The sequence below is a fragment of the Cervus canadensis genome, chromosome 20 (assembly GCF_019320065.1).
Source record: "Cervus canadensis isolate Bull #8, Minnesota chromosome 20, ASM1932006v1, whole genome shotgun sequence".
NCBI classification, from domain to species: domain Eukaryota; kingdom Metazoa; phylum Chordata; class Mammalia; order Artiodactyla; family Cervidae; genus Cervus; species Cervus canadensis.
This window is the reverse complement of record NC_057405.1, coordinates 25,575,896-25,600,305: the sequence shown is the minus strand read 5'-3', so window position 1 is coordinate 25,600,305 and position 24,410 is coordinate 25,575,896. Positions and strand designations below refer to the sequence as shown.

Genomic DNA, 24,410 nt, shown 5'->3' with positions numbered 1-24,410 from the left:
GGTAAGCAGACCCCATCTCAGACTTGGGTGGGTGTCCTCCTGACAACGCATAGGCTGTGCCTGCATATAGCAAAGGCCGAAACATTCTTGATAAGGATGTGAGCACCATGTGATACCGGATATGTGAATCATGGGTAGCAAGAAATCAGGATGAGCTGTGCTGTGAAGAGGTGCCTCACGGGCAAAGAGGCAGACAGACAGGAGAAGAATGGAAGGAGATAGGAAACAGGAAAAGAGAAATTTCCTTAAAGAGTAGAACACACGTAACTGGGAACACTCCCACAGGGACTAGCAAACACGACCAGATGGGTTCAATGCCTAGCTTTTCACTTCAAACGGGACAGTGTAAGACATGAAGGATTTTGCCCACAGATTCCAGAATGGCCTAGGGTTCTGGGTAACGAGATGAACCAAAGAAGTAACTCTTCACACTTCTGTGCCAGTCTCATGCTAGAACATGTAGGGTTTGTTTGCATGCTCCAAATTCCTGAGAGTAGCTCAGACCAAACATCTGTTCATGTTTTTTCAGCGGATCAGGTGCTAAAGGAGAAGCAATGACTATTGAACACAGGTGATGTGGCAGGATTATATTTCCAAGTATGCTAAATTTTAAAATGTCAGTCACTTAAATACGGGCAGCACATCATATCCACAGTTCGTTGAACCCACAGATGCCAAACCTGTGGATACGGAGGGTCCAGGTTGGCACTTTAGCATCCTCAGATTTGTACCCGCAGTGGGTCCTGGAGCCAATCTCCCGTGGGCGCCTAGGGATGCCTGTAGTCTACAACTTCGGAAAGATCCAGATGCTTTTGCCATGTATGCATGCTTCTGAGATTCAGTGTGGAATCCTTCATTGTACAGCCTGGCGGTGCAGGACCATTGCATTACAGAGTGTGCCAGGCATTTTACAGGAAAATGGCAGCGCTATTTGCAGAGCATCTGCATGTCACCCCTGGGACCCATCTTTGTTCTGCGTCCTTTTCATTCCATCGCTGCTCCTTAAGGAGTCCTTGGCAGCTACATTCTTTTCTGAGGGGAGGGGGATGTAATGATGACTGTTCCTATTAAAACTAAAAGCATTTTCCTAAAACTAAAATAATTCCCGATATTTAAAAGTTTTCCTACTTTCTTAGCACAAAGCAGCAGCTATGTCACGGCACAATTCCAGGTACCTGGTGTGAGCTCCAGTTTGAAATCGAGGAGTAAAGCGCTGTATGTTAAGAAAGTGAGGAAACACTTTGCATATTAATAAGATTCACAACGTATAACCAGGTCTGGTCCCAAAGGCATTTTCTTCCTCTTTATTCAACACCAGAGCCGTACTCTATCACTTACTCCTCCTGCTGTGACTCCCAGTTAAATGGACAGGACTCACAAGCAACCAGCCCAGATCACAAGCAGACCCAATGGCTGAAGGACCACAAGATGTGTTAGGTACGTTTCCACACTCCTCCAGGCTAAATGCCTTCAAACTCCCCAGGGCAGGGGGTGTTGGTTTGTCTGCATCTCCTCCAGGAGAGCAGGGAGGCAAGGAACTGCCCTGCACTCCACGTCTGGCGACCCTTCCCAGCAACCAGCTCCTGTTTCCTTAAGCCAACTTTGTTCCTGCAACTTGAAGCTACAGGGCTTTGGTCCCTGTCTGGGGACCTGCAGCCAGCTGCAGGACTGGAACACTTCAGATCACATGTCCGTTATCATCAGAATGCCCTTAGAGTGAAACAGAAAGTTAAACAAGTGTCTTTAGCTTCCTTTAAGACCTACTGGTAAGTGAAAGTCATATTATTTTTTTTCCAAAGGGAAATGAGCAAAATCCTTGATCTTATAAAACATGAAATGCTATAGGCAACTTCAAGGAGTAGAAATACAATAAAATATTTTACATCCCATGTCCTTCCCATGTCCTTCTTTTTAAACTAATAATTTCAGTGGTGAAAAAGCCACCCCAAACCGACAATAAAAAAAATCACCCTAAATGTGGCAGCATACACATTTAGAACTAAAGACAGACAGGAAAGAGAGCTGCAAATGTGATGAAGAAGCAGAGAGTGTGCACCTGGAGCCCAGGGTCCTTTCCAATATTGTGCATGAACACCTGGTATTTTCCAACAGAGAAGCTACATTTATATGATCCAGCACATCCATAAATTTTCTTTGGAACAAGTCTGAAAATTAGCATCATGTCTGTTTTCTCTGTTGCATCTGATTCACCATCCATTTCCTTCAACTAACAGTTCCTTGGCTCAGCGCTATTCACTCCACACAGTGTCCTTCACATAACTGGATATTGCCCGGGATCTTTTCTTTTTTTTTCCAGATAATTTTGATTTCCATATGCAACCATTTACGCAGCACGAGCTTCTGAGGGGCAGAAGCTAATTACTTAAAGGAGCTAAGAATTCTAGAAGCAGAAATGCCCCTAATGCTGTATACTCAACCTTTCTCTTGTGTCATTGGGTAGAAAGTCTAGAAGACCACACCTCACATCTCTTCATACCTCCTGTATCTTTCCACTAAATATCAGTCACATATATAATATGCATCCAGTGCCAGCCTCTGAGCGAGGTGGATGAGGTCTGTGCCTATGAAGCCAATGTTCCGGGAAAGAAAAGTCAGTAACACAATCAACTGCAAAACAAGCTACTTAAATCTTATGCTGATAAGGGCTCTAAGGGAGCAGATGGTGCTATGAGATACATTTCAGAGATTCTGATCTGGTCTGGAACCTGCTGAGGCTTCCTCCGGGACATAGTCCTGAGCTAAGCCCACAGCACGAGAAGCACTGGCCACTGTGGACACGAAGACCCAGGACTTTCCAGAAAGGAGGCAACTCAAGTGCTTCAGGTCGCGGACAGGAACGTTCTCCTGCATTCCTTAATAAAATAGATTCATTTCGGACAGTGGCTGCTGGGAGCCAGGCTTCTCACTGCTGGAGTGAGAACTTACAGACGGCAAAAGAGAAGACCAGCATGACCCCGGTGGCTATGGATGAGAGCTGGAGACATCAGTATGAACTCATGTTTAGCTTCATATAGAGAGGGTTATAGATGGTTACAGCTTACTACAGAGATGGTTATGGATGGGGCTTCCCAGGTGGCTCAGTGGTAAAGAATCCACCTGCCAAGCAGGATCCATGGCTCTGGAAGATCTGGAGAAGGAAATGGCAAGCCACTCCAGTATTCTTGGCTGGGAAATCCTATGGACAGAGGAGCCTGGCGGGCTACTGTCCATGGAATTGCAAAGGAGTCAGACACAGCTTAGAGACTAAACAACAGCAATAGATAGACACGTGTGTACGCTGGTTAGTACACACACAGTTCCTTGCTCTGTCCTCTGAGGGGCCTGGAAGCAGCAACGGGCCCACCTGGCCCCAGATCATGGTTACTAACACCGTGCGCTAATAAAGGGAACCAGAGCTGCTCGAGAAGCAGCTGACTCCAGGGCTGGCGCAGAAATATACAAGATGATCCCAGGTATCTTCAGAGCCAGAAAGCAAGGAGGCATTCAAAAACACAAAACAAACACATTGATGGGGACATATAAAAAGGCCCACAGGACTCTACTCAATGGCCAAAGATGGAACAACTTGATCAACAAAATTGGATTACAAACTACAAAATAAACACTAAACACAAATACAACTGAAGTATATAAACAAATGTGTGAATAAATCATCAAAGGGGGAATATACCAACTTCCTACTCAGAAGAATTCCAAATTCCATATGTAGGTGGCCCTCCTCTCAACCAAGGAGGTAGAGCTCCTTCGTCGTGGGCTGCATAGGAACTCCCTTTTAGAGAGATCAGCGTGGAAGAAACGTCACAGTGCAGAAAACTCAAGGACACCGTCCACGGGTTTAAGTCATGCTGACAGCATGTGCCCTTGATATGCTGCGAGTGGCACTGTCCCTCCACGGGCTTTTCTAACCTCTGTGGGTCTTTCTAATAAAAGAACCAGGGCTCCTTGGAGAAACGGCCAGTTCCAGCACAGAGATGGGAAATACACAAGATGAGCCTAAATCATCCTGCAGCACCAGAAAGTAAGGAGGGGTTTAAAAGGCAAAGATCCCACACAAACCCACATCAATGAGGGTCTGTCTGAAGAACACAGCCAGCTGAAAGAGGTCCCAGTGGCTAGAGAAGAAACAGTGCAAAATAATGAGCTATACAAAAGTGTAGATAGTAGGTACCCTTAACCTGATATTATGAAAATGGTACTTTTATTCCCCCAAATCCACAACCATATTCTAATCATGCGGAAAACCTCAGAGAAACTTCAGTGGAGTGGCATGCTACAGTATACCTGACCTGTACTCTTTTAAAGCATCAAAGTCATTAAAAACACGGCTTCCCTGGTGGCTGAGGTGGTAAAGAATCTGCCTGCAGTGCAGGAGACCCAGGTTCAATCCTCGGGTCGGGAAGATCCCCTGGAGAAATGAATGGCTACCCACTGCAGTATTCCTGCCTGGAGAATTGCATGGACAGAGGAGCCGGGCGGGCTACAGTCTGTGTGGTCGCCAGGAGTCGGACAGGACTGAGCGACTAACACTTTCACTTACACTCCTCCAAATTGTCAAGGTCATCAAAACCAAGGAAAATCAGAGAAACTATCACAGCCAAAGAGGAACCTACAGAGACATGACTGAATGTAATGTGGTGTCCAGAAAAGGATCCTGGAACAGAAAAAGGATACCTGGTAAATACTAAGGATATCTGAATAAAGAACAGACTCTAGCAAATTTGGTTCATTCATTACAATACATGTAACACATGTAACATACTGATATATAATGTTAGCAACAGGGGGAACTGGGTGTGTGATATGGGGGCACTCTCTTCAGTTCTTCGGTAATTCCAAAACTGTGTTAAATATGAAGTCTGTTTTAAAATTTTCTTTCCACAGCACCTGGAGTGGCTACTCCTTCTCTGTCCAGCCCTGATGGGTAGGGGATGATGCAGACTTATTCTCTAGCCTAGGGTCAAGTTCTCACTCACTTCCCTGCCCTCAGTCACCATGTGGACCAGAGATCATAGCAGGGCATCTGGCCGTACGTGGCCTGAGAGGAGAGTCTGGACTGGCCTGTACAGAGGTTTTGCATTTTAAATGGAGACATAGTAGACCCCAAGCCATCTGGCCTCCTTGACGATCTGGTGCGCTGGGCTGGATCCCCTTAAGGCGACAGCAGCTGGATTGCAGCAGCGCCAGGCCAGTCCCCTCTCCGCCCCCCAACACAGCCCCCAAAGCTGAACCTACATGTGATTCTTTACCAGCCTGTGCTCTCACGGGGGACAGTCCTATCGCCAAAGTAGGCACCTAGAAAGCAGACCAGATGAGTCACACATTCCAAGTACAATAAGTCCCTACATAAGAATGAGTTTCATCGTGAAAGCATGTTCCTAGGCCCAAATTGTTCCTAAGTCCAACAAAGTTAGCCCAGGTATTCAACTAGCAATCGTGTATATAATACTGTACTGTAGGAGACACATAATACTTTTTACACAGGTACAAAAAATAAAACACCTTTACAGTACAGTGCCTTGAAAATATAGGGCATGCAGGGGCTGGGCATCAAGCGGACAGGGAAGAAGAGTGAGTGACTGGGGGAGAGAGAGGAGGTGGGAGACCGTGGAGCTGAAGGATCGCCAGCGATAGGAGACGGAGGGCAAGCTGCGATTTCACTCACGCCTGACTCTGATGGCGCAGGTTCCTTACTGGATTCAATTCTATCTGCCCTCTTGAAAAAGTGATCCAGTTACATCTGGGTAGTAGCTCCTTTTCCTCTCTTCACAGGTGACCTCCTGAGCCTGGAATAAAGACACTGTACAATTTCAGTGATGTGCTTTTGTGTGCTTTCCTGTACAGTAGAAGTCCTAGAGTGCTTCTAGTAATATAAATACTACTAGCGGTACTTTTTCTAGTACTCTACAAGCACACCGACTTGTAGAAGAGGCACATGCATGACAGCATACACCAGACACATGAACTTACGTGTGTGACTGGACATGCACACGCAGATTCACGTCACCGACATTCACAATCGGAAGGTTTGTACGTAGGGGATGTGCTGTATACAGTGAGGCAACACTGTTGCACAGATGAGGATGAGGACTGTTCCTGCAGATTTAATGTGCAAACAGTATATCAGTCAGTCAGTTCAGTCGCTCAGCCATGTCTGACTCTTTGCAACCCCATGGACTGCAGCACGTCAGGTTTCCCTGTCCAGCACCAACTCCCGGAGCTTACTTAAACTCATGTCCATTGAGTCGGTGATGACATCCAGCCATCTCATCCTCTGTCGTCCCCTGCTCCTCCTGCCCCCAATCTCTCTCAGCATCAGGGTCTTTTCAATTAAGCTAGTTCTTTACATCAGGTGGCCAAAGTATTGGAGTTTCAGCTGCAGCATCCGTCCTTATAATGAATGTTGAGGACTGATTTCCTTTAGGATTGACTAGTTTGATCTCCTTGCAGTCCAAGGGACTCTCAAGAGTCTTCTCCAAAAAAAAAAAAAAAAAAAGTCTTCTCCAAAACCACAGTTCAAAAGCATCAATTCTTTGGCGCTCAGCTTTCTTTATCGTCCAACTCTCACATCCATACATGACTACCAGAAAAACCATAGCTTTGACTAGATGGACCTTTGTTGGCAAAGTATTGTCTCTGCTTTTTAACACGCTGTCTAGGTTTCTTCATGGCTGCAGTCACCATCTGCAGTGATTTTGGAGCCCAAGAAAATAAAGTCTCTCACTGTTTCCATTGTTTCCCCATCTACTTCCCATGAAGTGATGGGACCAGATGCCATGATTTTCATTTTTTGAATGTTGAGTTTTAAGTCAACTTTTTCACTCTTCTCTTTCACTTTCATCAAGAGGTTCTTTAGTATTTCTTTGCTTTCTGCCATAAGGATGGTGTCATCTGCATATCTGAGGTTATTGATATTTCTCCTGGCAATCTTGATTCCAGCTTGTGCTTCATCCAGCCCAGCGTTTCACATGATGTACTCTGCATAGAAGTTAAATAAGAAGGGTGACAATATACAGCCTTTATGTACTCCTTTGCCAGTTTGGAACCAGTCTGTTGTTCCATGTCCAGTTCTAACTGTTGCTTCCTGACCTGCATACAGATTTCTCAGGCAGCAGATAGTGTTCTGGTATTCCCATGTCTTTAAGAATTTTCCAGAGTTTGCTGTGATCCACACAGTCAAAGGCTTTAGTGTAATCAATAAAGCAGAAGTAGATGTTTCTCTGGAACTCTCTTGCTTTTTCTATGATTGAATGGATGTTGGCAATTTGATTTCTGGTTCCTCTGCCTTTTCTAAATCCAGCTTGGACATGTGGAAGTTCATGGTTCCCGTACTGTTGAAGCCTGGCTTGGAGAATTTTGAGCTTTACTTTACTAGCATGTGAGATGAGTGTGGTAGTTTGATCATTCTTTGGCATTGCTTTTCTTTGGGATTGGAATGAAAACTGACCTTTTCCAGTCCTGTGGCCACTGCTGAGTTTTCCTAACTGGCTGGAATATTGAATGCAGCACTTTCAAAGCATCATCTTCCAGGATTTGAAATAGCTCAACTGGAATTCCATCACCTCCACTAGCTTTGTTCATAATGATGCTTCATAAGGCCCACTTGACTTCACATTCCAGGATGTCTGGCTCTAAGTGAGTGATCACACCATCGTGATTATCTGGGTCATGAAGATCTTTTTTGTACAGTTCTTTTGTGTATTCTTGCCACCTCTTCTTAATATCTTCTGCTTCAGTTAGGTCCATACCATTTCTGTCCTTTATTGAGCCCATCTTTGCATGAAATGTTCTCTTGGTATCTCTAATTTTCTTCAAAAGATTTCTAGTCTTTTCCATTCTATTGTTTTCCTCTATTTCTTTGCATTGATCACTTAGGAAGGCTTTCTTATGTATGTAAAAGACCCCATTAGAAACAATAACAGCTATGAGAAATATATGGGTAAGGGACGTAATTAAAAACATTAGTAAATGACAATCAATCAGGCTGAAGTTTTAGTCCTTTAGTTTTAATACAAAAAATGCAATACTGCTCACACACAGCCAGCTAGACTTAATTATGTCACTTGCTTGAGGGCACTTGACTGTGAGTCCTGGGAGGAGCTGGCTGAGCTCAGCTTATCACAGGTGAAGACACCGTGGTGCCAGTGTAAAGACAGACACGGGGGTAAATGGGAGAGATGACAGAATTCAGAAACAGCTCTTCCCACATATGCCTGGCCGATTTTTCCCCCCTAAGATGCCAAGAGGACTCAGTGGGGAGAAGGATAGTCTTTAACACACTGCGCTGGAACAAAAGGACCTTCACGGGTGAGGGAAGGGAGGGAATCATCTCCACCCCTGTATCTCACAGTATTCATAAAGACTAACTCAATGGGATCATGGACATAAGCACGAAAGCTTAAGCTAGAGAACTTGTAGAAGGAAATAGAAAAGAAACCCATTGTGGAGGGGTGGGGTAAGGATGGACTGGGGGTTTGGGATTAGCAGATGCAAATTAGTGTTTATACAACAAGGTCCTACTGCATAGCACAGGAAACTGTATTCCACATCCTGTGATAAGCCGTAATGGAAAAGAATATATATATATGTATATACACATATGTATGCATAACTGAATCCCTTTGCTGTACAGCAGAAATTAATATTATAATATTAATTAATTAATAATTATATAATTATTATATATATTATTTATAATTTTATTTATATATTATATATACTTATATATTATATATAATTATTATATTAATTGAATGTATATTATATATATTTATATAATTATATATTAATATAATATAATATTTTTTTTTTAAAGAAACTTTTTGTGGAGGGGTAGGGGAAGGAGGGATTGGGAATTTGGGATTACCAGATGCAAACTGTTATATATATAGGCAAAGATTCCTCAGAAAGGTCTTACAAATATGGACCCTAAACAATTCACAAATTGGACTTAATCAAACTTAAAATTTTTAACTCTCCAAAAGATACTGGTTCACCAAATTTTAAAGTAAGTCACCAGCTTGGAGAAAATACCCCCATACATATATGTGCCTGGGGAAGGCACTGGCAACCCACTCCAGGGTTCTTGCCTGGAGAATCCCAGGGACCCGGGAGCCTGGTGGGCTGCCGTCTATGGGGTCGCAGACACGACTGAAGTGACTTAGCAGCAGCAGCAGCACATATATGTAACAGAAGACTTGTATTGGGAATACACAGAATTCTCCCAGCTCAATAAAAAAGCCTAAAGCATAGCCACCACAGACAGTTTAAAAACTGGCCAAAGATTTGAACAGACATTTCATCCAAGAAACAGGAATGATCAGTTAGCATACACCCTCAGTCATTACAGAAATGAAAGCTGCAGTAACATACTATTGCACGCCCACTAGCATGGCAAAAATTAAAAGACTGCCAACACCAAAGATCAATGCGAGTGTGAGGAAACATTCCCTACAGGCGTGTAAAAATGGTTTGGGAAACCCCTGGGCAGCGTCTTACCAGGTTAGCAGATATCTTGATCCACTCATTCTATGTCGATGTATTTACCCAAGCGAAATGAAAACACCTGTCCACACAGAACTTGTATCTTAATATCCACAGCCGTTTTACTCATAACAGCCATAAGCTGGAAATGGCCCCGATACAGCTTTGAGACAGAAAAACAGATTCTGATGTATCCATACAATGGATTACTACTCAGCAATGAAAGGCAATGAGCTACTGATATTCACAACAACATGAATGAATCACGAAAATACAATGGTGAGTGAAAGAAAGCAGACAAAGGCTGCATACTGTATCCTTCCTTGTCTACGAAGCTTTAGAATATATGGACTCATCTGTAGAGACAGAAAGCAGATTAGAGCCACCACACACAGTTGCCAGCAAACAGGTATGTCAGATGGTATGTACCAGCCTGTAGAGGGGGGTTAAGATGTACCAAACTCTACACTTAAAATGAGTGCATTTTATTGTCAGTAAATTACCCCTCAGTGAAGCTGAGGTTTTAAAAACAAAACCCATGTGGAGGTTTTAATACGAACTCATGATTAAAAGTCCTAAAACTATTAACACCCCAGTAGCAATAAACACACCTAACACCAAGATCCTGGTTTGTAAACACCATTCTACACTAAAGGGAACCAGGTCTCCTTGGAGAAGTGGCTGATTCCAGGTCTCACACGGGGACAAAGTTTGAGTTTAGAATGCTTTGCATCAAAGAAGCAAAGGAAGTGCTAAATGACAGAATATAAAGACGGGTTGCTGGCCAAGCTGTAAACAATTTGAGCGTCGAAATGAATGACACTGACAGATTGAAACACATTGGGCGGGGGTGGAGTGGCTGTAGACTGGGGGGCTGGTTAGAGAGAAGCTGTCCTTTAAGAAGGACACCAGTGAACAAGTGCAGAAGGACACCAAGAGAGAAGCTCCACGGGGTGGCCCCAAGTTGGGCAATAACTGATTCAAGCGAGAATCACCACTGGATGTGCAAACTCCTGGGTAAAAGTTTTCCAGAAAGAAGATACTCATGACTCTTCAGAGTGTCCGTCTATGGGGCACTTACAGACTATAAAAGAAAAATGCGCCTCTGCCATGGAGAGACTTGGCGGCCACCCCTTGACCAAGTGGTCCAGTTTGGCGTCAGAGTCCATAAGACGACCTGACCTTGGTGCCACGTCACTGGACACAGGAGAGAAGGGAGTATCTCATCTGTGGTATCCTTGCTAAAAAGGTTTAGCCTCAATGTACTTATGAGGAAACAGATGGCTGTCGGCGAGACCAACCAGTCACGGGGAAATTTTGTTGTCTGTGTGGACTTATCATAGTCAAATCTAGGACTATTTAAGTTTCTGTTTTCCTCCGGGCTTCTAGAAGCCTTCACAGGTGGCGCTAGTGGTAAAGAACCTTCCTGCCAATGCAGGTGGATGTAAGAGAGTACCCTTATGTCTCTTATGTGAGGGTTCCATCCCTGGGTGTGGAAGATTCCCTGGGGAAGGAAATGGCAACCCACTTCAGTATTTTTGCCTAGAGAATGCCATGGACAGAGGAGGCTGGCGGGCTGCAGTCCACAGGGTCACAAAGAGTCAGACTCAGCTGAAGCTACTTAGCACACACGCATGCTGGGCTTCTAGGAAATGAGGCATTGCTGCAGAAAAGAAACCCAGCCTCAGGGTAGGGTGCTACTGTAACAACGCGGGACAGGAGAGCAGGCTCTCCTCTGGAGGTGCATCCCCCCCCTCCCCAAGAGCCATCCTCTCTCCTGCCATCAAGGTTAAGATATGTTCCTTCTAAAACCTCAAAATAAGCCTCATCTGTCCCACTACTCCTTGTATAGACCTATATACTTTAGTAAAATTGGATGCTTATTGAAAATATAAATATAATAAATTAATTGCCAACAACTCTGCTAATCCTTATTTGGACATCAAAAAGGAAAAGTTTATATAAAATCAAATGTATAAGATGTGGTAGCAGCCTAAGTGCCCATCAACAGATGATTGGATAAAGATGTGGTACATAAACACAGTGGAATAGTACTCAGCCAGGAAAAAGGGTGAAAACTTGGCATCTGCGGCAACGTGGATGGACTTGGAGGATACTGTACCAAGTGAAGTAAGTCAGACTGAGGAAGACAAATACTGTATGATATCACTTAAATGTAGAATCTAAGAAATACAACAAACTAACAGAAAAAGCAGCAGACCCACAGATACAGAGAACAATCTAGTGGTTCCCAGTGGGGCGGGGGACATGGGGGGACAGGATAGAGGTGAGGGGGTGGGAGGTTCACACCGCTGGGTCTAAGACTGGCTGTAAGAGTGTATTGTGCAGCGTGGAGAATACAGCTATTGTGTCATGACTGTAAGTGGACTGCATTTACACTTTTGTAAATGCACTTTAAAAATTGTAATAAACGTTTTTTAAATGCAGTAGTAACTGAAAAATGAAAAAAATCAAATATATAGTTAGGTTTGCAGAAAACTTTCACAAATCAGCATGCTAACATATTTCAATACACTAAGTGGTTTCCCCCTTTAAAACCTGCTCTTTTTGCTCACATTCCCCGCCCCATTTCCCGAGTCCTGGGGTCTTTAATGGCAGACAGCACCTCACTCACTTCTGCACTATGTCCAGTCCATAAAGAAAGTGTTTGTCCAACTGCACAGCTCACTCAGTTCAGGCACCTGGAGCTCCAACCCACACCTGATGGCTAATCTCAGTAGTCCACCAGCCTTTGCATGTAACAGACAGACTTTGATACAAAGAAGCCAACCCACACTCAGGAAAAAGTTATAAACTGATACTGCTGAACTGAAAGCATTAAAGAAATGAATATGGTCTCAGAATGTGCTGTGTGTGTGCGTGCATGCATGTGTGTGTGTGTGTGTGTGTGTGTAGAGGGTGGGGGTTCTGGGGGGCATACACTGGATTTTTAAATCCCTTCCATCAGTCACTGCATGGGAGACACAGAGTTCCCTATGGCTGTGCCCTTGGCTGTGCTCAACCTATTTTCTCGAATGAGCACTGACTGTAAAGACCTCTCTTCTGGTTTCCTCAGTACTATGAGTATGTGAGGAAATTAAAATTCTTTCATTTGTTTCTTAATTTTTCTATGTGAAAACCAACTACCCATCTCCCATTCTACTCAGAGAAATTAGTGGGGAAAAGAGGTCCCCCAAACACTCAGATATTCTTAAAAGATGTTGTTAATGGCAACCCACTCCAGTATTCTTGCCTGGAGAATCCTGTGGACAGAGGAGACTGGTGGGCTGCTATCCATGGGTTGCACAGAGTCAGACATGACTGAAGTGACTTAGCAGCAGCAGCAGCAGTTCCAGCATCAGGTTTAATATTCTGGGACATTAAAGAGCCCCCTGTCGCACACAGCAGTGTCTTAAAGTGAGTTCTAAGAAAGACACACAATCCTCCTTTTCCCCTAGACAATGAGATGTAAACTCTCTTTTCACAGAAATGGAATATAATAAAATACTGTCTGTCTTCTTACTCTTCCATTCTGTCCCCTGTTCCATTCAATGTCCTCTGGGTTTCTTTCCCAGGATTTAATTATCATCTAATGTTATTCCAGAAAGGGATCATGGAAACTTACAGAGATACACAGATACCAGAAAATTGAACAGAGGTGACTGAAAACTAATAGCTTCCATATATACCAACAAACACCATGGAAAATAACAATGCTGTAGCAATATCAAGTAACTAATGCTAGGCATAAACTCACTGAGCAAAGAGCAGGAACCAAATGAAGAAAATCACAACCTTTACCAAGGGTCAGAAATGATGTGAAAGGCAGCAGAGACTGCCTGCGGCAGACACTGCTGGCCGCCTGCTCAATGCCTACTCTCTTCTCTTCCTTACTGGCTGAGCTTCAGTTTAGCTTAGCAGTGACTGGTCTTCTCCACCCCTTCCCCAAACATGACTGAGGAGAGGGCGACCCTCTTCCAAGAGCAAGAGTGAATCCTAACTTATCAGTGATGACTCTGAATGTTGGCAGTTCCAGTCATCAGAGGAAGGACTCTGGGCACTGGGCTGCTTGTGAGAAAGGCTTTCCCACTCCTAAGGAATTCAGCACATAGCCATGTCTGGATGTGATGGCTGGAACTGCAGCAGCCATTCCATAACTGGTAGGAAAAGAGCCGGCACAAAAGCTGACATTCTGAGCATGCAGGGAGATGGGACCCTGGGCCCGTGATGATGCCACTGACTCTCTAAGTCAGCCTGAACCCTGCCCTCCATCTGGACTTCCTGATATGGACTTACACATTGGCTGTGTAAGTCAGTTCCCTCTCTGGTCCTTATAAACAACTGGGGCGATCCACCATGTGTGACCCTGAGTCGGGGAGGGCCACAGTGCCGGGGACATCCTCCCTGGGGAGTTACTCCCAGGAGCTGGAGGTACTGGTCATCACTGTGCAACATTCACATTTACTCAGACATAGTTCACCAGAAAGTAGGAACTTTACCACCGTTTTGGCAAAGTCTTTGACAAAATGATCTCTTAGTAGCAGGTTTGAAATTTTAATTTTTTTCACCAATTAATAAAGCACTAGAGTGCTACCATGATCAATACAGCAAAGTACCTCATGACAAATTCTAATTTCCCAAATAAATAGAGTATTTATGAGAATTTCAATTTTTAAAAAAGCTTCACAGTTAGAAGCAGTGGATTAGAGATGCATATAGTAATTAAAAATACATTTTTTTCTGTGTTACAACACAGAAAAATAGAAAAAATATATTCCATAATGCCATTTATATACATTTAAAATACTGCACACAAAACATTATATATTTCATAAAGACACATACAAATGAAACAATCCATAGCATGTATACTAGAATAGATGCCTGAAGATAAGGATAAAAGGAAATACACAACAGAATGGGGAGACACGTAGGATGATGCTGATAGCAGGTCAGACCTGAGAAGTAAGATCAGCTGTACCTCTGTACCTGGAATCTAAGGAAAAGAAAAAAATTGCTGATTCTCTTGGTGGAAAGCATATTCAGAATATGTGACAAATAAATAAAAGAGAAACAGGGAGGGAAGTCTCTAAGGTTACAGAAGCAATTAAGGACTCCCAGAAAATATTTATTTTATTTATTTAGCTATGTGGGATTTCTAGCTGAAGCATGTGAACTGTTAGTTGCAGCATGTTCCCTGACCAGGGATTGAACCTGAGGCCCCTAAACTGGGAACACAGAGTCTTAGCCTCTGGACCACCAGAGAAGTCCCCCAGAAAATATTAAAAAGGAAGATTATGATAAGACATTCCCTAGAATAGTAAGTAGCCTCTTTGTAGCCTCAGTAAAAGGTTATTTTACAAAGTTATCATGGCCAATCTTTACTTTGGTGGGAAGTAAAAATATAGGTGAGTCTTGAAAGGTAACCTAATTCAGAAAGTCTAATAGGCAACAAAATACAGAGGTTGCTTACTCACACAAGATTTACAGCAGGGGTTATTTAAATAGTGCTTTGTTTACTGACTGTTAAGTCTTTAACTTGAGAGAAGAGTATTGGAAAAGCAAAATGGATAAAGAAATGAGAAGCAACATTATGCTATTTACAGCTGATACACTTTAAACATAAGAAGAGAGATAGGATGAAATTGAAGGATGGAAAAAGGAATCATGCAAACAGTCTACCTATGATAGCTACTGTGGCTATACTAGTATCAGATAAAATAGCTTTCAAGACAAAGAGATTACCAGTGATAATGAGGGACATTTCATAATGATGAAAGGGTCAATTCATCAAGAAGAAAATAAATCTGAAGTTGTGGGCACCAAATAACACAGCTTCAAAATAGATGAAGGAAAAATAAATTTAAAAGGAGAAAGGAAAATTCACTATGAAAATCAGAAATGTTAACAAGCACATTAGCCATTAGTGGGGATACAGAGAATTTAAACAGCGCTTGACAAATTGATGTGTATAAAACTCTCTGCCCAGCAACACCAGAGTAAACATCCTTTTAAGGCACACACGGAACAAGCACTGAAAACAGCTATACGCTCGAAGACAAAGCAAATCTCAATAGATTTCAGTTGAGTGAAACTAGCCTATGTTTTCAGACCACAAAGAACTGAACTAGAAATCAGAACCAAAGACGATAACAAACCTAAGCATTCAGAAATTAAGTGACATGCTTTGAATTATTTGTAAAATTATAGAACAAGATATGAAAAAATAGATCAATGGAAACTAGAAAACATTTGAAATGAACTATATGAAAGCACAGCACCAGAATTTGTGGGATGCAGTGCTTAGAGTGAAGTGTATAACTTTATGCAGACATGAGAAGAAGATAGAAAAATCAAAGATCTAAGTTTTCATTTCAATACATTTTTTAAAAGAAGAAAAATAAAATCAAAACCAAAGGAAGGAAGGAAATAAGGGCACAAAATGAAACAAAAACAGCAAAAAACTGAAAAAGCAGAGTGAAGAAGCGGGTCTGTGAAACCTCCTCTCATCATTCATAGCTCAGTTTCAGCTCAAGTTAGCTGTGTGGCCTCAGGCCATAGGTGAGGCTCTCTGTGCTTCCTTCCACCTATGGAAATGGGTATAGTGACATTTTAGAGGCGCCTCATAGGGCTATGACTCTGGCACGTAGGTAAGAACAGTATGTGTATCAGCCATCACCATGCTGCTCAGGGACAGAGTCTCCAACCTTAGCCTAGACACTGGGACCCGCCAACAGAGAAAGCCTTTGCTTACATGTTGAAGAAACAAAAGACATTTAGTTTCTAGGAAAATCTGTGCCAAGTCAATTTCACAAATCCAGGCCTGGAATAAGGGGTGCTCTTCCTTCTGTGTTTCAGGACAAGTTTCATCTCTGATGATGTTTGAGGTCAGCCTTGGATATGAACATGAACAAGAATCAAGGCATTTAAAATCATATCTAGACAGACCTGGAGAAGCAACCAGCCCAATACTGGGCTGGCAAACCAGTCCAGTATTCTTGCCTGGAAAATCCCATGGACAGAGGAGCCTGGCGGGCTACAGTCCTTGGGGTCACAGAGAGTCGCACACCACTTAGAGACTGAGCACCCACGTACCAGACAGGCCTCACCAGAAACCACTCTTCCAAGGAACACAGTTCAGAAGATCTTGAATTATTTTATTTGTGTGTATCCTCATGAAATGTGTAATACTTAGTGTGCTGTTTTTAAACATGCATAAATGGCGTTATGGAACAGATTTTTTTTCCATCATTTTCTCTACACTGTACCATACTTTTGAGATCTAATTCTGCTGCTCTGTGTACCTAAAGCTTTTTTCTCAGTCCTGGATTTTTTTAGTTCTACTAGTAGCATACAATAATATTTTTCAGAGATGAGACAGAAACCCAAACTAACTTATGTTTTTTTAAAACCCCTAACAGGTAACATCAAAAAGAACAAAATTATTAAGAATAAACCTAACCAAGGAAGCAAAATATTTATACACTGAAAACCATAAAACACTGCTGGAAGAAATTAGAGAAGGCATACAAAGATGGAATGATATTCTGTGTTCATGGATTCAAAGACAATATTGTCAAGATACCAATACTACCCAAAGCAATATGCAAATTCAACACCATCCCTATCAAAACTCCAATGGTTTTTGCAGAAATAGAAAGATTCATCCTAAAATTCATATGCAATCTTAAGGGAACCCAAACAGTCCAAAAAACCTTGGAAAAGAAAGTTGAAGGACCCACAGTTTCGGGTTTTAAAACTTGCTAGAAATCAACAATAACCAAAATAGAATAGAGCTGACAAAAGACAAACATAGCAACTAGTTGAGTAGAACAAAGAGCCTAGAAATAAATGGCCACATATATTTGGTCAAATGACCTTAAACAAGGGTGTCAAGACCATCAACGAGGAAAGGCCAGTCCTTTCAGTAATGGTGCTGGGGAAAGCTAGATATCCACATGCAAAAGATAATATGTAATACTGTGTACAAAAATTAAGGACATTTGTTTCTTGGCAGGAAAGCTATGACAAACTTAGACAACATATTGAAAAACAGAGACATTACTCTGTCGACAAAGGTCCATCTAGTCAAAGCTACAGTCTTCCCAGTGGTCATGTATGGATGTGAGAGTTGGACTATAAAAAAAGCTGAGCGCCAAAGAATTGATGCCTTTGAACTGTGGTGCTGGAGAAGACTCCCGAGAGTCCCTTGGATTGCAAGGAGATCAAATGAGTTGATCTTGAGGGAAATCAATGCTGAATACTCATTGGAAGGACTGATGCTGAAGTTGAAAATCCAGTATTTTGGTCATCTGATGCAAACAGCTGACTCACTGAAAAGTCCTTGATGCTGGGAAAGATTGAGGGCAGAAGGAGAAGAGGGCATCAGAGGATGGGATGGCTGGATGGCATCAACAATGCAATCGACATGAACTTGGGCAAACTTTAGGGGATGGTGAGGGACAGATTGGCCAGGCATGCTGCAGTCCATGGAGTCTCAAAGAGTTGGGACATGACTGGGCAACTGAACAACAACAACAAAATCAACATTAATTACCTAAACAAAACAGCTGAAATTATGCAACTGTTAGGAGAAAACATAGGAGAAAAGCTTCATGACACTGAATTTGGCAACAATTTCTTGGACATGACACCAAAAGCACAGGCAACAAAGGAAAAAACAGATAAACTGAACTCTGTCAAAATTTAAAACTTTAGGGAATCACAGGACACTATCAGTGAAATTTGAAAAAAAGCACCCTTCAAAAAGGGAGAACATATTTGCAAATCACATATCTGATATAGACTACTATCCAGAATGTATAAAGAACTTCTAAAACTCAACAAAAACAAACAAAACAAAACCAAACAAGCTAACTGAAAAATGACCAGAGTACACAAACAGACAGTTCTTCAGAAAAGGTCTACAAACAGTATAAGCATAAGAAAAGATGGTCCGCATCACTAATCACTAGGGAGATGCAAACCAAAACCACAAAGAGATACCGCCTCACAACCCTTAGATGGTTATTATAAAAAATAAACAACAATAGCTGGAAAAACAGTCTTTTAAACACAGAAATACCATGTGATCCAGCAATTCCACTTCTGTATGTGTACGCATCAAAGAACTGAAAGCAGACACTCAAGCATACATTTGCATCCCAACGTTCAAGGCAGCACTCACAAGAGCCAAAAGGTGGAAACAGCCCAGGATCCACTGGTGGTGGAATGGATAAACAAAATACTGTCTACACATATAATGGAAGAGTTTTCAATGGTAAAGAAGAATGGAATTTTGATTCAATGTAGATCAACTTTGGAGATATTAAGTGAAGGAAGTGAGATAGAAAAGAACAAAGAGTGTATGATTCTAGCTTATACTAGGCATCTGAAATAGTGTAACTCATAGAGACAGAAAGTAGACTATAGGTTATGAGAGACTGGAGGAGGGGACACGGGAAGCCACTGTTTAAAGGGGACAGAGTTTCAGCTTGGATGAAGACAAAAGTCTGGAGATGGAGAGGGAGATGGTTGCACAGCAGAGTGGATGCACTTAAATGCCCCTGAACTGCACACTTAAAAATGGTTAAAGCGGTAAATTTCATGGAATATATATTTTACCAGAATACAATAAGAATACTCAATTTTTGTTTCTCCCCCACAGCCCTTCACAAAGAGGGAAGAAAGACCTAAAAAGAAGCAGAGGAGAGGCATTTATTTTTAAATCTCACTGGCATTACAAGAGCAACCAAGTGAATGCCTGTATTTTAACCCACAAGACAACTGGTTTTCAGAGGAAATGCTGGACTACCGTAAAACCCCAAATCATCACCTGCAGAAACCACAAAGATTGTCAATCTGACTTCATCTTAATTTTTGTGGGTTTTTTTAAAGTTAATTTTTGTTGGAGTACAGTTGATTTACATGTTAAGGGAATCCATTACACACATATACACTCTTTTTTAGATTCTCTTCCCATGTAGGCATCACTGTGCACTGGATAGAGTTCCCTGTGCTATACAGTAGGTTCTCATTATGTTTTTGCTTTAAAATCCTTTTTAAAAAACCCCTAAACAGAGGGGAAAAGGCAAGGCGGGAACAGGTTAAAAAAAATCACAAACGCCGTCTTCTCCTATGTACAGCAGGGGTCACGGGCATGAAGCCAAGGGTCAGGGGATGAGGCCCAGCCCCAGCTCTGAGCACGGGGTCGGGGTGGGGGGTGTGCCTGAGCATCTCTGCAAAGCAAGGCTTTAGCTCCCCGCAGAGAGGCGTCCCAAGGACGCCTGGAGCACTTTCACCAGTGAGAACAGACGCAAAGGAAGAACTTTGCAAAGTTACAAAAATATCCCCAAACTGTCGCCCGACCTTTAAAAACGACACTGGCATTTTAGTCTTGCAATGCCGAGTTTATTTAGATGATCGCGTGTCCACACGTGGACCCTGGAGGCTGACCGCTGGGGCCACGCAGCGGGGGCAGCGAGGGGCCCAGTGGATCTTGTCTTCTGCCGGCTCTCCCCGCTCCTGGGGCCAGACCCCTTGGAGAGCAGGGGTCCAGCCGGGCAGGGAAGCTGCCCTTCTGACCCATGGGCATTTCCCTCACCAAATCCTGGACACGTCACCCCCCGGCCCGCCATACAGCTGATCCTCGTGTGTAAAAAGGGCATTGTGGTTCCTAACTTCAGACACGTGATGAGAAGGAACCATCTCAACACCGGGAGGGGGCGCCTAGCCCACAGCAAAGGATGAACACCCCTGCGAGGTGAAGGACGGAGGGCTTGGGCTCCGCTGGCCCTGGAGCCCACAGTTTCCGGCTCCTAACTTAATGCTCCTCTCACCAAAACAACCATTTTCAGTCGCTTCAGCTGTGTCCGACTCTTTGGGACCCTGTAGACTGTAGCTGCCAGGCTCCTCTGTCCACGGAATTCTCCAGGCGAGAACACTGGAGGGGGCTGCCAAGCCCTCCTCCAGGGGCTCTTCCCGACCGAGCGATCAAACTTGTTTCTCTTCCATCTCCTGCATTGGCAAGCGGGTTCTTTCCCACCAGTGCTACCTGGGAAGTCCCATATCCATCCTGGATCATATTAAATATATTGTCTCACTGTGATCAAACCTCCAAGAGCAATCACAGATTATCAGAAATACTGCTGTCTTTATTAAGAAAGTTCCTCTCTCTAGTGAATGGGTAACCTCATCCTTTTAGAAGACAGAACATTTCTATTTAGCTTTTTCAACAAAATTGAAGAACTAATGTTATCAATATATTATTAAAATCATTTCTGCTAAGAGATCAACATAGTGTCTTTGGCTTAGAGCTTGAGGGTTCAAAAAATTGAAGAACACTGCTGGAAGAAAATGCTTTCCATCATAGTTATTTTATGGAAACAAGGGTGACGTAAAGGGAACCAAACTTATGCTAAATCCCATCTCTTTCCAGCAGTAGGTAATACTCTCAATGACACAGAGTATGCATCATTAGCAAGAGAATGCTTCACCTATGTCATTAAGAAATCAAGTTCCAAGATATGTAGCTTTTATACTTAATAGTTAATTATCCAACTTTGTAAGATTTATGTTGTTTTGGTAACTTGATTACTGCTACTAAATATACTGTTGAAAGTGAAAGTGTTAGTTGCTCAGTTGTGTCGGACTCTTTGTGAACCCATGGACTGTAGCCCGCCAGGCTTCTCTGTCCATGGAATTCTCCAGTCAAGACCACTGGAGTGGGTAACCAGTCCCTTCTCCAGGGGATCTTCCCAACCCAAGGATCGAACCCGGGTCTCCCACATTACAGGCAGATTCTTTCCTGCCTGAATCATCAGGGACATATGCTGTTAATTCAATCATAAAAGTGTTTTTTAATTGAAGTATAGTTGATTTGCAATATTATACTCTTTTCAGGTGTACAACATAGTGATTCAATATGGAAATTGATTCAATATGGAAATCATATGCTTTGCAACTATTTTACATGATTTTTAAAATGTAGTCATCAGTTTGAAAATATCCTAGAAGGCATGCAATTTTATCAAATTCTTTTAGTAGTTAGGTGAACAGAAAATGCCAAGGACCCCTGGGGGTGGCCACCCGTCTGACCAGAGACTGACCGGGATGGTACAGGGTCTGTGGAGAAAGAACAGGGAGAGGGAAGAACTCTGTGCATCAACATGGCCCAGGGACCTGCGGCTGGAAGGACACGTGGACACACACGTGTGCTTTCTCTCCCAACTGCTACATCTTCCTTAAGATGGCAGGGAATGAGCTTTAAGATGTTTTTATTTACGAAAATGTAAGCAGTATTTTAAAAACAAGAAGGCGGTTCAGGGTGGACCTACCAGTTGGTGCCAGGCAGCAGACACGCCTGTGATCCAGTCAAGACTGGAGGGACCGGGCAAAGGAGAATCTGTCAGACTGGAGCCTCCCTGCCGCCTCGGCCAGCTGGTGCAGGAGAGACCCATACGCCTAACCTGCCCATCCAGCAAGCGACCTTAAAAATCAAGCAATTGCTTCTAATCATGTGCTTTAAAAAACAGAAAACCTTAATTCCAAATGATACACGCACCCCAGTGTTCACAACAGCACTGTTTACAACAGCCAAGACATGGAAACAACTGGATGTCCATTAACAGAGGAATGGGTAGAGAAGTTACGGTCCAGATATGCAATGGAATATTACTCAGCCACAAAAAGGATCAAAATGGTGCTGTCTGCAGAGACGTGGACAGACCTAGAGACTGTCACACAGAGTGAAGTAAACCGGAAAGAGAAGAGCAGATATCATCTGTTAATTCATATATGTGGAATCTAGGAAGGTGGTTCAAAGAACCCATGTGCAAAGCAGAGATTGAGACACAGACATAGAGGACAAACATGCAGACAATAAAGGGTGGGGGAATGGGAAGAGCTGGGAGATTGGGATTGGCATGTATACATACTGTTTATAAAACAGATAAGGATAAAACAGATAACTCATGAGGACCTGTTCAACGCTCTGTGGGGACCTAAACAGGAAGGAAATCAGTAAAAAGGGGGATATTTGCAAATGTATAACTGACTGCCTTTGCTGTAAGCAGAAACTAACACGACACGGTAAGACAGCTACATCCCAGTAAAAACTTAAAAAAAACAGATTCACTTCATTCCTATTAAGCTGCCCTCTCCTACGTAACAGACTATCTCCCTGATTCATTCATTGATGCCAGAAAGAATCCATTATGCGATGCATCTCAGGTCCATGCCAGGGGCAAGGGCTTTACTGACAATCACACCCAAGAGCTGCAGGGAGGTGCATGTATGTCCTCCTCTGAGACCCAGGCACCCAACCTGCAAGCTTCCACCCCGTCCCAAACTAGCTCCACACCCACAGAGAACACGGCGCTACCTCCTTCCAGCCTAAAACCTCCTTAAGATGCTTTTTACTCTCTCACATGTTGCTTCCTCCAGGACTCCTTATAGACAAGCCCTGTTAAATTCATGTCTTTCTCATCATTGTCCTAACCCAGTGGTGTAATTCAAATCCCCCATCTACCGGTTCCTCCTGGCACAGACTAATTTGGGAAAGTCCTGTACCTCTGCCCCATCCTCCTCTCCAGACTGAAACAGTCTAGGTTTCAGGAGCAGAGAACTCAGAAGCATCTCCCCAGGTGAGACAGCATGGCTCCCTGGGGGCCCATCGCCTGGGCAGTCACCTGTACAGAAGCAGGAAAGAACATTTATAGCCCTCCTCCGTTCAGTACTTCTCGGAGCCATCGGAGGAGGCAGGCAACCCTCTCGCATGTCCCATGACCAGCAGGTGATGAGCCTGGACAGGAACCTGAGGCTGTTTAAGCCCCAAGCTCCCACCTGAGCCCCCCACCAGCCTCCCGCCTCTCAAACATCCTGTGGGTTTGCGGTCACCCCACACCCTCTCGTTGTCTCAAGCATCCACAGGGATGCCTGGCTACAGACTAAGGCTCGTGGGTCTCCCTCCCCACCTCTCCTTCTTAGCACTAAAAGCTCTCAGAGTCAGAGCAGGAGCCAATTTTTCTTCCAGCTACTACTTAAAGGGCTCAGTATAACCCTAGTCACATGAACAAACTTCAAGGCAGTGATCCAACAATCTCTGTTTCTAGAAACAGCTTCCTTTGGGGATGGACTCCCTTAGATCCAACGTTTCCTGCAACCCACTCCTTCATTCAGTAGGTATTGAATGAACACTTACAATATGCCGGACACTAGAGGCACAGCAGTGAACAGAAGAAAATACCTACCTTGACAGAGTTTAAATTCTAGTAGGAGAGCAGTGAACCTCAATACTGATGTTAGCTGCTAAGACGAATCATGACCGTCTACATTAATGATTCCTTGCTACAGCCAGATATGCATTATATATCTACAGTTTTTCTCTTGATCTAGTGTCTACCTTATCCAAGTTCTTCTTAAAAAATTAGAGATTAAAGATTTGCCTGCAGGGGGATCTAAAAAGCACACGTGAAAAAGTAAAGGCATGCCCCTCACACTGCTGTGTAACACTTTCCAAATTCACAGACTGGTTAAAACGCGGCTCCCTCTCCCCCCTCTCCCCCCCCGCCACCCCCGCCACCAGACCCCCTCCATCCTTTAGATGTCAGCTCAAATGTCACTTCTTCCACAACCACAACTACAACTCATGACTCCATCAGGGGCTTCTGCTCTACACGCCTAGGCACTTGCATTTTTCTCAGCAGGCTCTGATCTTAGCATACAGATTAGGTCCAGAGGCTTAAATGAAGAGGGCAGGGATACTCTGTGATCACAGGAGGACTCCATCCTGATGTAATTAACACAGAGTCTGGCACATAGGAGGTGTGCAACTAACACTTGTTAAGTAGGGGAGAAGGATACTGATTTGTTCCTTTCAAACATCTTCTAAACATGGTCGTGTTTAAGCT

The 24,410-nt window shown here is 43.3% G+C and overlaps 1 protein-coding gene across 1 annotated transcript in view; it reads right to left on the bottom strand.

Annotated features, from left to right (window-relative positions):
- The window catches only part of B3GAT2 (beta-1,3-glucuronyltransferase 2), an 87,931-nt gene that overhangs the window by 55,775 nt on the left and 7,746 nt on the right, over positions 1 to 24,410 (bottom strand). The gene's annotated exons all lie outside the window — the stretch shown is intronic.